The sequence below is a fragment of the Ranitomeya variabilis genome, chromosome 2 (genome assembly GCF_051348905.1).
Source record: "Ranitomeya variabilis isolate aRanVar5 chromosome 2, aRanVar5.hap1, whole genome shotgun sequence".
NCBI lineage: Eukaryota > Metazoa > Chordata > Amphibia > Anura > Dendrobatidae > Ranitomeya > Ranitomeya variabilis.
In genome coordinates, this window is record NC_135233.1 from 814,548,009 (window position 1) to 814,566,688 (window position 18,680).

General features: G+C 45.1%; 1 protein-coding gene across 4 annotated transcripts in view; it reads left to right on the forward strand.

Moving 5' to 3' along the window:
* The window catches only part of LGSN (lengsin, lens protein with glutamine synthetase domain), a 70,851-nt gene that overhangs the window by 18,968 nt on the left and 33,203 nt on the right, over positions 1-18,680 (forward strand). The window contains exon 1 of one of the 4 annotated variants that reach the window (XM_077289979.1): positions 7,321-7,374. The exons of the other annotated variants lie outside the window; for them this stretch is intronic. The gene's annotated coding sequence lies outside the window, so the exon portion shown is untranslated. Of the gene's footprint in view, positions 1-7,320; positions 7,375-18,680 lie in introns of those variants that run through there. 4 annotated transcript variants of the gene reach the window in all.

Genomic DNA, 18,680 nt, shown 5'->3' on the forward strand with positions numbered 1-18,680 from the left:
ACTCAAAATGACCTTCCCGGGTATTAAAGGCTGTCTTCCATTCACCCGCAGCATAATATATGCCCTATGAAGGTCAATCTTAGAAAACAACTTCGCTTCGGTTAGTTGGTTAAACAAATCCGGAATCAGCGGCAACGGGTAAGGATTGCGCACAGTGATCTTATTAATCTCCCGAAAATCCAGACACGGCCTAAGGCCCCATCCTTCTTTTTGACAAAAAAGAATCCTACAGCCACAGGGGATTTAGAGGGTCTTATATGACCTGCAGCTAAACTAGTCTGTAAGTTTTCCTTTAAGGCCTCCCTCTCGAGAATCGTCAGATTAAATAAACAACTCTTAGGAAGTGTGGCACCTGGAACAAACACAATAGCGCCGTCGTAATCTCTATGGGGTGGTAGAGCTAGCTACTTGACCTCCAAAAATACCCTCCAGAAATCCTGAATGGCTTCAGGTAGCTCCTTCTTAACAACGGCAGCAATGTGAACATTACAACAATTACCATAACACCCCTGACCCCAGGACCTTATAGTACTAGACGACCAGTCCAGCAAAAGATTGTGCATTTTTAACCAGGGTAAACCCAGGGTGACTGGGCAAGGTAATTTAGCAAAAACAAACAAGTCTATACACTCCTGATGTTCCATATTCACAATAAGTGGGAACCCGGAAACCTTTTGAGAAATACACCCATGTTCCAGAGGAGTGTTATCAATAGCCACAACAGGAATAGGAGATGACAGTGGTTTAGAATCAAACTTATATTTATCTAGGAATTGTTGATCAATCAAATTAAGTGCAGAACCACAATCCACCATTACCTGAAAATCAATGGAATGACCATGATATGTGGTATTACCAGAAAAAAAAGCTCCTGCTGACCGTAAAAACGCAATACGAACTGGAGTGCTACTCCTACTGACCTTTTTTTCTTTCCTTATGTGAACCTCACATTGCTTAATTAAATGGTCAGCCTTACCACAATACAAGCATAGCCCTTCAGCGAACCTCTTCTCCCTCTCCTGGGAACGAGAGGACATCGCCCCAAGTTGCATCGGTTCCCCGCTGTCGACGGGACTATCCTGAGAGACTGGGTCTAGCATTATAAGAGTCTTCTCTTCACTCCGCCTGTCTCTCAATCTTCTATCCACACAGATAGCTAACTGCATAGCAATTTCTAAAGTATCAGGTGCAGGATATGCAATGAGCAAATCTTTAACTCTTTCACTCAAACTTGCTAAAAACTGACTCTTGAGCGCTGGGTCATTCCACCTGACCTCTGCGGACCATCGTCTGAACAGGGTGTAATACCTATCAGCATCCACAGAGCCCTGTTTAAGCCTTTTGAGCTCTGCCTCAGCTGATGTGACCCGATCAGGATCATCATATAACAACTCCATAGCAGAAAAAAATGCTTCTACTGATGTCAAACAAGGATCTTCAGGATGTAATGAAAACGCCCAGATTTGGGGTTCACCTCGCAATAAAGACATAATAATACCCACACGCTGTAATTCACTCCCTGAAGATCTGGGTCTAAGCCAAAAATATAGTAAACATGCATTTTTAAAAGTAAAAAATTCCTGCCGTTTACCAGAAAAAAACTCAGGTAATCCTACCTTAGGTTCTTCAGGGCGTGCTCCAGAGCAATTACTCACGTGCTGTTGAAGGTTGGTTACTTCCAAAGTTAACCCTTGCAAGCGTTGAGCAAGTTCCTGGACCATGCATATATTGAAAAAATCTGGGAAATTTTTAATTTTTTTTATATATACGTGTGGCTGGACAAACTGTTACAAAACTGCAGCACAAAACTAGGAGAGATGGGGGAAAGCTGACCCTGCACTAATACTAGGCTGAAACCCTACGATAGAGTGGGCGACCCATTCCTTGCGAATAGCTCCGCCGACGATCCTAGTCTACACTCAGCGAAGACCTATAGATAAAGGGAAGGAGGTCCCTAAAAGATCTAAGGACTGGGTACAAAAAACAGGTCACCTCCTAATAGGAAACACAGAGAAGGCTGCAGAAACAAACTGAAAACAAACAAAAGATAGCAGAACAAGAAATCCTAGAACTGCAAAATATCAAACATAGAAAGCTGTCTAAGCACCTAGCCAGAACTCTAGCAGATTAACACTTGTCCAGCAAGGAATGGGAGGCAGGTGCTGGGTAATAAAGGGTGATACAATCACCTGACCAAGACAACCCAGCACCAGGGGAAAAAGACCAGCAGCCAGAAAACCACAACAAGATGGCGGATGGTCAAAACAAAACAGATTCTAACAGGATCATTCTCTTCATGTCTTGACTGTTGTGCGCCCATCACCTCTTCCTCCTCATCCTCTTCCATTTGTGCTTCGGTTCTTGCACCTTCAGTAACAGTTTGTCTCGTACCATGTGCCCCCCTCGATCATTGTAATCCAGCCTCCCATGTCACCCGCCTGTGCGACAAAAGACTGGTACTTAGAGATATCCCTTCCGCATCCTTCTGTGCTTCCACCTCTTCCTCTGGGACCACCATCTCCTCCCACAGACTATTCAAAGTGTTCTCCAGCATGTAGATGACCGGAATAGTGATGCTGATGACGGCATCGTCAGCGCTAACCATCTTAGTAGCCTTTTTGAAACTGTGCAGAAGGGTGCAGAGGTCCTTTATCTGTGCACAAGGGTGATTTGCCCTATGTACTGCATCGACACAGGCTATGCAAAAGGAGATACTGCAACAGGGCTTGTCGCTGCTGCAATATTTGCTGCAACATGTGCAGAGTGGAATTCCACCGTTTCGGCATTTCGCAAATGAAACGGTTAACTGGTATTCTGAAAGACCTCTGTAGCGATGCAAGTCGATGACCTGCAGGAGGGTGATCGGTGCACGTGAGCTCACAGCAACCCTGCTTTCTGCAGCAGCAAATCCAGGCCGGGATAGTGGCCGAGAAATTGCTGTACCACCAGGTTGTGGATGTGAGCCATGCAAGGCCCGTGTGTGAAGCAGCAGAGGCAGTTGATGGGACGTATGGTGATTGGCGAGGCCCGCTAGTCTGCATTTTTTGTAAAGTTGGCAGATAAGATAAGTTGAGTCATCCTTTGCTACCTCAAAAAAAGCCCAGGCTAGGCAACCCTTGCTGCTCCTGCAAACTTCAGACTTGCGACTGGTGCTGGTCACAGTGGCTGAGGATGCAGTGTTTATCATGATTGCATCAATCAGTGTCTGTGTAGCCAGTCGCAACGTAACCTGCTCATTTTACTCCTCCACCTCCTCCGCTGAGCTGCGTGCCTCCTTGTTCACACCAAGTGAGATCTACAACCTCATCATCATCCTCACTGTTCCAATCTATGAACAGATAATCTATGAACTATTTCAATATTTACGGCCATAACTGTTTATCTGATAGTTCTGCTTCACATCACTTGTCTTATCTATTGCATTATTTCTGTACCCTGTTGTGTATACATATGCTACTTTTCAGATTTTGTGTTATTCCTCGACTGATGAAGAGACATGAGTAGTCTTGAAAGCTTGCAATTTACCATCTTTTCAGTTAGCCATTAAAAGGTATCAACCACTGAGGACTCTCAAATCTAAATATTTCTAAATTTTCTATTACTGGCTAACACAGTACAAAGATATACTGTATATCTTTCCTGTTACTGAATATAGTCAGGGTTAGTGTCAGGTAGCAAAGCGTAAAAAAAGAATCACATCCGCACATGCATCCTATAACCGTTGAGCGTTGATTAATGAGACATCGCTGATCAGCATCCGTTTGTTTTTTTGTGTGTGTGAAAAAAGAATAACATTTTTTTAGATTAGTTGATAGGACTAGATTAGGGACAGTAACACACAAACACCACACAGGTGAAAAAATGTCCCACTTGTCCCAATCATGGTATTCAGCCATGTAGGCATATGCCTTCCTTGCCTCCGACACTGATAGTGAGGGAGAGGATGACAACTTCCTTTATTTTTCCTCCTCTTCCTCAAATGATACTGTACTGTCATATAGACGCCGTAGGACAGAAAATGAATTGGTGCCCATTGTTAGTGACCCCCTATGGACCTCACCGAAGATTATGAGCCACATATTCTTGATTTTGTGGTGCAATCAGGAATCAAATTTTACACTACCGGCCTCACAGAATTCAACTTTTTCAAATTCTTTTTCAATGATGATTTTGTAAACCTCGTGGTGGTCGAGACAAATTTGTATGTCGAAATTTTTTTGGCACAAAACCCCACTTAATTATTTTCTATCTGGACCCCTGTAGACACAGTAGAAATGTTTTGGGGCCTTATCCTTCTAATGGGGTTAGTGAAGAAGCCAGAACTTTGGCAATATTTTTGTAATGGTTTATACCTCACTCCATTGTTCTGCATGGCGATGGTCCATAAAGGCTTTGAGATCTTCCTACACATTTATTACAACAATAACACATGGTGTCCTACCTGAGATGACCCCAACTTTGACCGACTTTTCAAAGTTCGGCCGGTCATTGATCACTTCATCAATAACTTTGCTGAGGTGTACGTTCCACAACGGTACATCTGTGTGGATGAGTCCCTAATACATTTCAAGGGGAGGCTCAAATTCTAACTATAGCTGTCCATTAACCCCTTAATGACCGCCAATACGTCTTTTACCTGACCTGAGATATAAGAGAATAGCCTCCCCATACAGGTGACAATCCAGCAGCCGTCGGTTGTGCACTATAGCTGACAACTTGCTGTATCAGCCATGATCAGTGTTTGCACCATCCAAATCTGTTTAACCCCTTAGATGCTGCTGTCAGTAGTGACTACATCATTATAAATGGTTAACAGAGTGTGAAGGCTTCCTCTTTATCCAAATTGGTGCCCTCAGATCATGATTGTGTGGTCCTGATGTTTGCCATGTCAGTTCATGACCAAATAGCAGCCTTACAGTCTGACTGCTGTAGTAATCTGTTCAGAAGTTAGAGGCATTTAGGTGGTAAAAATAGACATTTTCATTTCTGTCATGCCACTCTGCATTAATTCCTGTAAAGCACCTGAATGGTTAACAAACTAACTGACTGCAGTTTTCAATATGTCAGGGGGTGCTGTTTTTAAAATGGTATCACTTTTGGGGTTTTTCTAATATATAGGACCCCTAAAGTCACTTCAAACATGGATAAGTCCTTAAAAAAAGAAATTGTGTAAATTTCCTTGAAAATAATGAAATTGATGCTACATTTTTAAACCTCATAAAATGCTAACAAAACAAAATAACATTTTACAAATGGTGCTGATATAAAGCTGACACGTAGGAAATGTTATTTATTAATGGTTCGCTGTGGTGTGACCATCTGGATTAAAGAGATAATCATTCAAATTTAGAAAAGTGCAAATTTTTTAACATTTTACTAAAATTTTTGTTACTTTTTATAAATAAACACAAAACATATTGACCTAGATTTACCATTATCATAAAGTATAATGTGTCATGAAAAAACAGTCTCAAAATCACTGGGATTTGTTGAAGCGTTGCAGAGTTATTACCACATAAAATAACACATAAGCTATAAACAGCTATAGGTAAATCGAAATTCTAGTTTAAATAGCAAGAGAATACCCTTAATTTGCCAGAATAACAGATAAAATACAATATTTATTATTAATCCTCTAAAAACATGAAACAACCACAAACGATCATACACAAACAACACTTGACCGTGCACTCTATAACACCCTAACTACAATTTGTCCTATAATGATTTCTACCTGTCAGCGGAGGTTGGCACCCTGAACATATAATGCGAGAATGGCGCCCCCACTCCTCGACGGCTTGCGCACTAATTGTAGTGTTTCAGACAAGCCTGCAATCATGCATGACAGGAAAATATTTAGGACAACAAAGCCTTTGTTTGATAAGGCAAAATAATGAAGGGTGCTAGAACACGGACACAGACAATGGTGCAAAACTAAAAAGTGCTTGTGAAAAAACTAAATGTGACAAAAAACTAATGCTGTCCACTAATTGTTAGCCTGCCTAGCCTGTGGGGGTTGGCACCCTACTTGTCAGCGGATATGGCGCCCCCACTTGGCGGCAGCTGTCCCTAAATTGACCCTACTGATGATTAGATGTCAAATAACAAGAGATATGTAAGATTAAGCTCAAAGTGAAGTTTTGAAAAGATATCACACTTTGGCCATATGAACCGAAAAACCAGCAATCAATGATAATATCTTAGACGGCAACTAACTATATACATAGTTTGACAGCAAAAAGATATAGGATGATACTTATGGTTGATGTGAAGTAACACGCCTCGACGCGTTTCACCTAATTGGATCATCAGGAGGCCATGATATGTGGATGCACCCTTCATTATTTTGCCTTATCAAACAAAGGCTTTGTTGTCCTAAATATTTTCCTGTCATGCATGATTGCAGGCTTGTCTGAAACACTACAATTAGTGCGCAAGCTAGGAGTCAGAGGGCAAGCCGTCGAGGAGTGGGGGCGCCATTCTCGCATTATATGTTCAGGGTGCCAACCTCCGCTAACAGGTAGAAATCATTATAGGACAAATTGTAGTTAGGGTGTTATAGAGTGCACGGTCAAGTGTTGTTTGTGTATGATCGTTTGTGGTTGTTTCATGTTTTTAGAGGATTAATAATAAATATTGTATTTTATCTGTTATTCTGACAAATTAAGGGTATTCTCTTGCTATTTAAACTAGAATTATTACCACATCAAGTGACACTGGTCAGATTTCAAAACTGTGGCTCCGTCACTAAGGGGTTAAGAGGGCCAGGTGCGGAATTAAACTCTATTAGTTGTGCGAGAGAACCTCCCTGTCCTGGCAGTGAGTGGGAAAATTGTGTGGGAATTGGTTCACCCACTGCTGGATCAAGGTTATCACCTCTACTGATACCTTTTATACCACCATTCCAATCCCTCTATGTCAGAGCTACCTCAGCATGAGGCATCTCTAAGATGCTAATTGGGCAGCTGCTCAGAAAGGGTGAGAGCAGAGCCCAGTGTAGTGACAACATGCTGGTGGTCAAATACAAGGACAAGAGGGATGTCCTTTTCTTGACCATCATACATGGTGATTGCAGCACCCCCACTGCTATATGAGGTTTCTCTACACAGGTCACCAAACCAAACTGTCCTGGGGTACAATAATAATATATGGGGAGTTGACTTCTCTGATCAAGTCTTTCAGCCCTACAGTACCATGCGAAAGCTAAGGTGTGGTATAAAAAGCTAGCTGTTCACATCGTATAGATGGCATTGTTTAACGCTTTTGTGCTATCTTGATGTGCAGGTCAAACAGGTACATTCCTTCAATTCCAGGAAGTAGTGATCAAGGCCCTAATATTTGGAAATGAGGAAGGAGCAGGGCATCATTTCTCAGGTGATGTAGCTGAAACCATAAATAAAGGAAGGTTGCAAAAGTGGTATCGAGTGTATTACAGAGGGGGATAAGAAAGGACACAACTTATCAATGTGACACCTGCCCGAGAAATCTGCCCTGTGTATAAAAGAATGCTTCAAACTACCACACAGCCATGAACTACTAAATTAATTTCTGACTTACATAATTCGTGTATGCCAACCTGATGCATTCTATATAAATCGCGTATGCCAACCTGATGCACTCTATGAAACTCATGTATTGCGACTTGATGCACTCTACATTATTCACATATGCCAACTTAATGTAAACTACAAAACTTGTATATACCAACCTGATGCACCCTACACAACTCACGAATGTCAACCTGATGCATGCTACACAACTACCACAAAAGACATCAAGCTGTCATTGATGTTAGAGTGGGCAATACACTATATTAAGAAATGGGGTGTTAGGGGTCAAGTTCCCGCCTCTTCACAGGGGGAATCTCGAACCATCTCCGCTGCGGTCTCCCATTCTCCAGCCGCAGTGGAGCCTGCTCAGTGGAGACATCGGTCCCAGCGTCTGACTTAGCCTGATACGGTGCGGATGGTTACTGCTGCCTTTCCAGGCTCAGCCATTGTAGCCAGTACTGAGCAGACATCTCTGGGACTAAGTCCTGCTTTTTCCCTTCTGAGCATGCCCAGGGTAGGTCCTCTCATTGGAGGTCGGGGGTCACATGCTCAGGTACTACAGCAGCTCCCATTGGTCCTCTAGGAAGGTCCTGAAGTGGCTCAGGTACTACAGCAGCTCCCATTGGTCCTCTAGAAAGGTCCTGTAGTTGCAGCTATAAAAGGTTCGCATGGGCGCACAGCCATGCGCTAGTATCAACTAAGTTATGTGTTCTGCGCCAGTGTGGTCATATCTGTGTGGTTTCAGGGTTCGGCTGAAATAAGCCCCTAGAATACCGGCACCTCTGGTGAGGAGTTTTGTGTCAGTAGATTCAGGGCCCGGCTGAAATAAGCCCCTAGAATACCGGCACCTCCGGTGAGGAGTTTTGCGTGTGCTATTCTGACTGCATGACCACTGTTCGCTCTATTTGATAGCTATGTTCCCCTGTGAGGTTAACAGGGCACAGAGTTCTCTTAAGTGACTATGAAGTAACAGAGTTCACTTATACTGCCATATAGTACCATCAGTTACTAGCAGCGGGTTTTACTCCTGCACGGTGGACCCCGGGTTCGAACGCACCTATTACTCTATAAATATATATTTGGTGCGTTCCACCAAACCCTAACAAGAGGTATGTGAACTTTTGATCAGAGTCATTTGGATGTTTTGGGTTTCCATTATGATTTAAAAAGAGAAAACACAGTTGTTTGACAATAATTGGCTTCACCCAACCACTAACCATGAGTGGAGAAGCAATTTTGATTTTATGATTCATATTCTCTGAAAAAGGAAAAATTCTGCCAGGGTATGTAAACATTTGAGCACAGCTGTATGCCAACAAGATGCACTCTACATAGATCACGTATTCCTACCTGATGCACTCTACACATCTCACGTATGCCAACCTGATGCACTCTACACAACATGCGTATACCACCACATAAAATTCACATACCAACAAAACACTAGATCAATTCCAATATAGGGTCACCTGTGGGGGTTTCCACTGTTTAGATGCATCAGGGGTTCTCCAAGCGCGAAATGATGCCCACAAAGCATTCCATCAAAGTCTCTGTTCCAAAACACTCCTTCCTTTCTGATCCCTGCCGTGCACCCAAACAGTATGTTTTCCCCCACCTGGGGTATCAGCAGACTCAGGATAAATAGCACAACAAATTTTGGATCCCATTTTGTCCTACTATCCTTGTAAAAGGAAAAAAATTGAGGCTAAAATACCATTTTTGTGGAAAAAATGAAAAATGTTTCATTTTCATAGTTCAACGTTGTAAAATTTTGGGAAGCCCTTGTAGGTGCAAAGTACTCACCACACATATAGATAAAAACCTCGAGGGGCCCAGTTTCCAAAATGGAGCACTTGTGGAGGTTTCCACTATTTACGCATATCAAGCGCTGTTCAAACGCGTCAGTAAAGTCTACATTCTAAAACATCACTCCTTCCTTTCTGAGCTATGCTGTTCGCCATAGTTTTCCCCCATATTTGGGGTATTAACGAACTTGTCATGACTCAGGATGGGATGGTTTAGCCTCCATGCTGGTCAGGTCAGGGTTAATTCTAGTTCGCCTCTCTTTGGTTCTGGGGCGCCTATTTAATGCTTGTTGTTCCTGGGTCTGGTGTTGGTGATACTTCTGTTATAGTCAACTAGTGTAGCTGACCCAGGTTACTCAGCTAACTATCGTTGTTCGTCTGTATGCATGTGCTTATCTGTGTATGACCCGGTTTTTTCCTTGACTCATTCCTGTCTCCTGTTTCTGTACTGTCCTGACTTCTCTGGTTTCTGACATTCGGCTTCTCTCCTGACTGTTCTCCTGTCCTGCCCTTCGGATACCGCTCTCCCTCCTGGCCTCTGACCCCCGGTTCGTTATTGACTTCCCTTTTGTCTCGCCCTTCGGCTCCCACGAACCCCGTCTGGCTTCCGACCCTCTGCTTGCTCCTGACTACGTCCCCGTTACCACTGCCAGCCGGCTCCCGTTCCGTCAGGTTGTGGTTGGCTCTGCCCCAATCCTTCCCTCTGACCTCACATGTCCTGCTGGGCTTTGGTACGGTACTCTCGGCACCTTGCGGTGCTCTCGCTACTTCATCGCTGGCCTGTGTTCTCAGTTTAAGCGCCCCCTAGGCTTCACCTCCGGTTACACACACGCTGTGTATCATTACATTATCACCGACCTGAACTTTTCACAGGGGCACCTTTCGTATGTCATGAATCCGCTCCGTGCTCTATCACATCAGGTGACCAACCTGACCGAAATGATGCAAAATTTGTGGAACAAAGGGCTCTGGTTGCTTCTCACCAACAGGTGCAGCGAGAGTTAGCCGATACTATTAACGCTGTGCGGCGTGCCTCCTCTTCGTCTGGTGGTGTGTCAGATATTTCCCTACCCTCTACTGAACCCTCCAGATACCTTTTCTGGGGATAAAAGTAAATTCCGGGTGTTTAAAGAGAATTGCAAGTTACTGTTTTCCCTGGGTCCTCGGGTGATGAGAGTCAAAGGGTGGGGATAATTATATCTCTTTTACAGGAAGGGCCACAGGCTTGGGCTTTCTCCCTATCCCCACTTCCCCTAAGAGATTGTCTGTGGATCGGTTCTTTGAGGCCTTGGGTCTGATTTACGATGAACCTGATTGAATGAGGTTGGCTGAGGACACGATTATGAGTCTCACCCAGGGAAAGCTCTCTGCCGAGTGGTACTGTTCTGAGTACAGACGATGGGCACCAGAAGTATCTCGGAATGACTCGGCACTTAGAGGGCTTTTCTAAAGGGCCTTTCCGAGCATCTAAAGGATGCATGGCTCTGCACTCGCCACCCAACTCTCTAGAGGAGGCCATGACACAGGCCGTCCGCATGGACCGCAGGTTGCAAGAAAGAGGAGTGGTGCAACGTGATGTTCCTTTTTCCCAGCTAATTCTTAACCTTCACCATCAGAGCCCATGGATGTGGGAGCCATCTCTGTGAAGGAAAAAGAGAGATGTCGAAGGGAGAACAAACTCTGCTTTTACTGTGGATCCCCGGGACATTGGAGAAAGGACTGTCCCTCCTTTTCGCCTGTTCCCAAGGTCTCGGGAAACGCCTGGTCTGGGTGGCTGCAAAGGAGGCTACCCAGACCCTCAGGTACTTTTTTCCTCAGTTTTCAAATTGTTGCTAAAGGTGGATATTGGTGTGAACAGTTGTATTTTTGCCACCTCTGCTTTTGTGGATTGCGGTTCCTCAGTGAATTTGATTGACTCTAAGCTGGTGGTCCATTGTGAGATAGGGACAGTCAGGTTGGGGACACCCATGAAGGTTGTGGCTATTGACTCTGCTCCTCTCACCAAGGATGGGATCCGTTCTGTTTCTAAAGAATTCATCCTTAAGGTGGGCTCTGTTCATCTGGAGCACATAGCCTGCTTTGTTTTGGACAACCTCCCAGCTGGGTTGGTTTTGGGGTTCCCTTGGTTGCAATGTCATAATCCAGTCATTGACTGGGAGGCCCGTGAGTTTGTTAAGTGGGGCCCTAAGTGTGTTAATAAATGTCTAATGTCTGCATCTGTGGCATCCGTTGGTCTGGAGGGTATTCCGGAGTACCTGAAGGACTTCGAGGACGTGTTTTCCGAAAGAGAAGCCAAGGAGTTACCACCTCACTGCCCTTTAGATTGTGCTGTTGACCTGATTCCTGGGGCTAAATTGCCTAAGGCCCGATTATTCAACCTTTCTGGCCCCGAGCGGACTGTCATGAATGAATTTATATCCGAGAGTCTCTGCAAGGGTCATACTCGCCCTTCTGTGTCTTCTGTAGCTGCAGGATTCTTTTTTGTAAAAAAAAACACGGTAGTCTCCACCCATGCCTCAACTTTCGGGAACTTAATAAGATTACTGTAAGAAACACATACCCTCTTCCACTCATTCCCGATTTATGTAATCAATTGTCTGGGGCCAAATGGTTTTAGAAGCTGGACTTGCGGGGGGCATATAACCTTATCCGGGTATGAGAGGGGGATGAGTGGAAGTCTGCATTTCTCACTTCTGAGGGGTTATTTGAAAATCTTGTTATGCCATTCGGTCTGAATAATGCGCCAGCCGTCTTCCAGAATTTCATCAATTATGTGTTTTCTGATTTCATAGGGCGGTTTGTGGTCATTTACTTAGATCATATTCTGGTTTATTCTTCAGATAGGCAGGCCCATATTGGTCATCTGCGAGCAGTACACCAAAGACTCAGGGAGAACAAGCTCTTAACTTTAGAAAAATGCTCAGTATTTGTCCAATAACTGTCTTTTTTGGGGTTCATTGTATCCGGTGAGGGGTTTCGTATGGATCCCAAGAAGGTTCAAGCCATTGTGAATTGGGTGCAGCCCCGTGACCTGAAAGGACTTCAATGCTTTTTGGGATTCGCCAATTATTACCGGAGGTTTTGTTAAGGGGTTCTCTCAAGTGGTTAAACCCCTCACTGATTTGACGTAGAAGGGGGCTGATGTTAAGAACAGTTCAGCCTCAGCTGTTGCTGCATTTTTATCTTTGAAAAAATGCTTCATGACTGCTCCGGTCCTGGTTCAACCAGATCCATCCAAACCCTTTGTGGTAGAGGTGAATGCCTCAGAGGGAGGGGGCGGTGTTTTCTCAGGGGCCCACCACTTTGACCAATATGAGGCCATGTGCCTTCTTTTCTAAGAAGTTCCCGGAAGAGAGGAACTATGACATGGGCAATCGGGAATTACTGGCCATTAAGTTGGCTTTTGAAGAGTGGAGGCATTTTTTGGAAGGGGTGGTTCATCCCATTACTGTGGTTACTGATCACAAAAGCCTGGCGTACATTGAGTCTGCGAAAAGATTGACCCCCAGTCAGGCTAGGTGGTCGCTTTTTTTCCCCGATTCCAGTTCTCGATTACTTTTTGCCCTGGGTCCAAGAATGTTAGGGCTGATGCCTTGTCCCAGAGTCTGGATCCGGTATTTGCCCCCGAACCTCCATCCTCCATTCTTCAACCTCAGGTGGTGGTGGCTGATGTGTCGACGGGGTTGGAATGGGAGATTTGAGAGGCTCAGTAACAGGCTCCTCCATCCAAACCAGTGGATAAACTGTTTGTTCCCATTAAGTTTCATCTCAGGGTTCTGCGGGAGTTCCAGGACTTGGTTCTGAGTGGACATCCGGGGATCTCGGCTACTCGTGAGGCCATCTCGAGGTATTTTTGGTGGTCCTCATTTACGTCGGATATATGGAGGTTTGTGTCTGTCTGTGAAGTTTGTGCCCATGCTAAGAGCTCCCACAACCGGCTGGCCGGGGAGTTGGTGCCTTTGCCTATTCCTGATAGATCATGGACACATTTGTCCATGGATTTTATCACCAATCTTCTCCCTTCCAAGGGGAATACTGTCATATGGATGGTGGTGGACAGCGTGCACTTGTATTCCCACATTTTCTGATCTCGCTCTAGTAACTGAGGTAAGGATGGCATGTTGTGCTAGTGGTGGAGCACCAGCAGGGTGGCCACAGAGTAATAAGCACTTGCAACAATCTTGGCAGTTGTTGCACAGGCACAGCAGATGTATTGCCTCATGTGTGCCAGGCTGCACAGAGGCGAGGAAAAGCTGTTCTTGGTGGGAGGTGTATCACCTGGGTCCTCTTGTATTGTCTGTACCCTTTCAGCCACGCTCCAGTGAAGCCCGTGAGCTGCTTTAAGTACCACCCTGCTGTGAACACATTGTTCCTCATCCTCCAAAACTGTGCCCTGGTTGGATATTTATGTACCTTGCCGCTGTTGGTACAGGAACCTATCCTTCAAGACATGTGGATGCCTGATAATGGTGTGAATGATCCCTGTTCCTCCTCCTATTCTTCCTGTGCCACCACCTCATCCATCATCGCCTGAAGCTTTGTATTTCTAGGAGGCATAGAAGTGGGAAATTAACACTGATGATGAAATCATCAGCACTGATTATATTTGTGGAGTACTTGAAGTAGCGCAAAACGGCACACACGTCCTGCATGGAGGCCCACTCAATGGTCATGAAGTTTTGTTGTTCTGCAGTTACAGAGATATAACATCTTCGTCTGTGCTTACTGGTCCAAGTGTTAGGGTTGGCGGATTACACTAAATAAATTTTAATAGAGAAGTGCAATCGCAACCCAGGGTCCACCATTCAGATATGTACAACTGAAGCTAGTGTGAACAATGACGGAACACACAGAGAGAGATTGCTTGCATACACCGAGTTAAACGTCTCTCAGTGAACAGCACATGAAGCTGGGTCACTCGCACACAGAAACAGAACAGATGCTCTGCAATAGAGCTGTGTCACTCGCACACAGTAACGGAATAGATGCTCTGCTATAGAGCTGTGTCACTCGCACACAGTAACGGAATAGATGCTCTGCAATAGAGCTGTGTCACTCGCACACAGTAAAGGAATAGATGCTCTGCTATAGAACTGTGTCACTCGCACACAGTAACGGAATAGGAATGACGCTAAATACGATCCCTGTTAACCTCACAGGGAAACAAAGCCCGCTTTTGGGTTAAAAAGCAAACAGTGGTCACACAATCTGCAAAAGCACTCAACCAAATCCTCTCCGGAGGTGCCGGAATTCTAATGACTAGACGCCAGCCCTGAATTCATTCAGACAATCTCCTCTCCGGATAACCGGAATTCTAATGGCTTAACGCCAACCCTGATCACATGCTGATAAAGACCACACTGTTGCAACGTCCCATACACACACATAAAGAGATTGATACTAGCGCGCCCGCGTGCACCTCAGACCCTTTTATATGTTCAGCTCAAGTCCAGTCAGACAGGAACTTGCTTGCGGACCAATGCGGAGTTGCCACATCACCAGAGCAGCTGACGACCGACCTCCAAGCCATATCACGAGCATGCTCAGTAGGGTTATTTCTGGACTTAGTCTCCAGAGCGTTTGCTAGTCGCTGCCTACCGCTGGTTACCATAGGCTATCTATGCCATAGGCGTTACCATAGACATCTATGCTCAGCAGCACCCGCAGCGTCCAAAGCTGAATGGTGAGACCGCTGATGCAGACGAGGCTTGGGATCTACCCTGTGCAGCGGGAGAATCCCGGCGCCTAACACCATGTATCTATGGTTATGTGGACCTTTACACTGATGACTTTGTGCAGGAGCATACCTGATTTTGTATGTTCGTGCAGGGCAGGGATGGCTCACCGTCAAAGTAGTGGCAGCTGGGAATCATGTACTGTGGTTCCTGTGATCCCAACATATTGTTAGCCCTTTAAAAATCACTTGTAAGGCCATATGTAGAATATGGGATCCAATGTTTGGGAGATGAGCATCTGAACGCTTCAATGGGATGATGTAGAAATGCTCGATGACACTGCTGGTGGTGGTGCTGTCACATCCTCTATTTGCAGTTAGCCTGGTGGCCTTGTTGCTCGGGAGGAAGAGGGCGAGACTGCAGCACAAGAGGGAGCAAGAGGAAGATCAGATCTTTCCTTGTTTTTCAGATGTGTACTCCACTGCAGCTCATGCTTTGCATTCAGATGACTTGTCATGCAGGTGGTGCTTAGGTTAAGAACAGTTATGTGGGAAGACAAAAAGGTATCCGGAGATAAAATCAATAGTCTTTATTTTGACATGTTTAAAATAAGCTGCTTGCAAATAACCGGCATTTACCAAAGGGAAGAATGCCATGAACCACTGAACGCGTTTCGAACACGTGTAGTGTTCTTAGTCCTCAGTATCAGACTTTTCCCATGGATTACGGGAATATTCTACAAGGGTGAGATGAATTTTCTCTTTTTTCCATAAGAACAGTTATACCTCGCTTCTGTCTCTGACAGTACAGAGTGCAACCCACCTGTGTCTTGTCGGGGAGCTCCTTTGAGCTGGTTTGGTGTGCTTAGTTCTTCAGTGCTTCTACCCTCTGCAATTCCCTTCATTGTCTCCCAATTCCAATTCCTCAACATATCCACTTCAAGCTACTAACACTGACCTACAAAGCCATTCATATCCTGTCTCCACCATATATCTCAAAACTAATATTTCTCCTCTTCCTCCTGTGCTACCACCTGATCCATGATTGCCTGAAGCATATTTTCAAGGAAACATAAAAGTTAGATAATAATGCTGATGACAATATCATCAGTGCTGATCATGTTCGTGGCGTACTTAGAGCAACACAACACAGCATACACGTCCCGCATGGAGGCCCACTTGTTGGTTTTGAAGGGTGCTTGTTAGCTAAGGTGGTGTTTCACCTTGTGGGTACGTGACATGAGGCGGGAGCTGGAAGGCAGAAGTGCTGCTCCATCATAGACAGGCGAGCATAGACAGCCCGCGCTTTCTGACCAGATGAGACGGTGGAGATTGGACAGATATCTGTCTGAGATGGTTTAGTGAATTCTGCATTGCGCTCTAACATTCCATGATTCTATGATTCTATGAAGCAGAGTAGTGGGTTGAGGCAATGTGGAGAGAAAAAAGTCTAGGGGCTGGCCACGGTGCATAGTAGCAGCCAATTTAATGGCTTGGGGCAGGCCTCTGCGCTTTGTAGCAGCTGACATAATAGCTAGGGGCCAGCCACGGTGCACAGTAGCAGCCAACTTAATGGCTAGGGGCTGGCCTCAGCACTTTTGCATCCTGCTCCCTCTTTTGCTGTGCAGCTGGGGCAACAAGACCATCACCTTTTCCTCTGAACTTCCCACATCACTGGGATGGCCTTGACTCCATGTGGGGTCTAGGACCTGATCATCACCCATCACATCTCTCCAGTCTGTCCTTCAAGGCCCCGTCTCACATAGCGAGATCGCTAGCGAGATCGCTGCTGAGTCACTAGTTTTGTGACGCAACAGCGACCTCAGTAGCGATCTCGCTATGTGTGACACGTACCAGCGATCAGGCCCCTGCTGCGAGATCGCTGGTCGTGTCGGAATGGCCTGGACCTTTTTTTGGTCGTTGAGGCCCCGCTGACATCGCTGAATCGGTGTGTGTGACACCGATCCAGCGATGTCTTCACTGGTAACCAGGGTAAACATCGGGTTACTAAGCGCAGGGCCGCGCTTAGTAACCCGATGTTTACCCTGGTTACCAGCGTAAATGTAAAAAAAAAAAAACAATACATACTCGCCTTCTGATGTCCGTCAGGTCCCTTGGCGTCTGCTTCCTGCTCTCACTGACTGCCGGCCGTACAGTGAGAAGTGAGAGCACAGCAGTGACGTCACCGCTGCGCTCTGCTCTCACTGTACGGCGGCTCAGTCAGAGCAGGAAGCAGACGGCAAGGGACCTGGACACCGAAAGGCGAGTATGTACTGTTTGTTTTTTTTGGTAACCAGGATAAACATCGGGTTACTAAGCGCGGCCCTGCGCTTAGTTACCCGATGTTTACCCTTGTTACCCGGGTGCTGCAGGGGGACTTCGGCATCGTTGAAGACAGTTTCAACGATGCCGAAGTCGTTCCCCTGATCGTTGGTCGCTGGAGAGAGCTGTCTGTGTGACAGCTCCCCAGCGACCACACAGCGACTTACCAACGATCACGGCCAGGTCGTATCGCTGGTCGTGATCGTTGGTAAATCGCTATGTGAGACGGGGCCTTAACTCTGCTGCCTACTAATCCACTTCTGTCCTCACAACTCCACTCCTCCCCTGTGCTAATCACTTTATTGTTTTCCAGTTCCACAAGGCATACACTTCAAGCTACTAACACTGACCTACAAAGTCGTCCATAATCTGTCTCACCATATATCTCTGAACTAACCTCCCGAAATCTCCCAACATGTAATCTCTGGTCCTTCCAAAATCTTCTCTCTTCCGCAATTGTACATTCCTCATCCAATCGCCTGCAAGAGTTCTCTCGATTATCCCACATCCTGTAGAATTCTGTAGCCCAAGACATCCGATTATCCCCATACATTCTGAAATTTAGAAAATAAGACAGGGGAACAAAAAATAGGTCTCTTCAGGTGATAAACAAGTGATAGTGTTATCAATAATGTAATTAGTACAGCCCAGGAGACCGGACTGTATTAGCTAGGGGGACAGTCGGTGAGAATACATGCGGGAGAAAGAGGAAAACTGACCAGAAATTCCTGGTACAACAATTGGTGAACAAAGTAACGCTTCATTGGAATCAGATGATAAAAGGGATAACAGAACAATGATGAAACAAAACAATAAAAAAATAATAAAAACAGGAGCACACACCCAGAAGAAATATGGACAAATGTCCTGGAAGGAGAGACAATAAAGCTACTACAGCATAATCATAATAGTATTAAGTACATTAAGTAATGTAGGCACGTAGTGACTAGCCATATTGTAGCAATTGTGGACTGACTATATGAAAGTAAGTAAAGTGCTAGTTGAAGAGGTACTATTATCAATAGGAACAGTTGAAATGGTAGTTTGTTGGTAGAGTCCGTATCTCTGTAAATTGTAATGTGCTAATACATCAGAATGGACTTAGTATAGTAATAGAAGGGAAGGAATTAGTGCTCCTGTGATGTGTGAGCAGAGTGTATTGAGTCACCTGCAGTGTAAGCCATGAATTATCAATGTAAGGAAAGGGACTTACACAATCAAAGCTCTTTCATTTGAGTGGCGACCACCTCGGCGCGCATTTCGGCTTCCTCCTTCATCAGCGTTACTTTGTTCACATTCTGAAATTTGAAGTGGATCTTGAAAACCCAT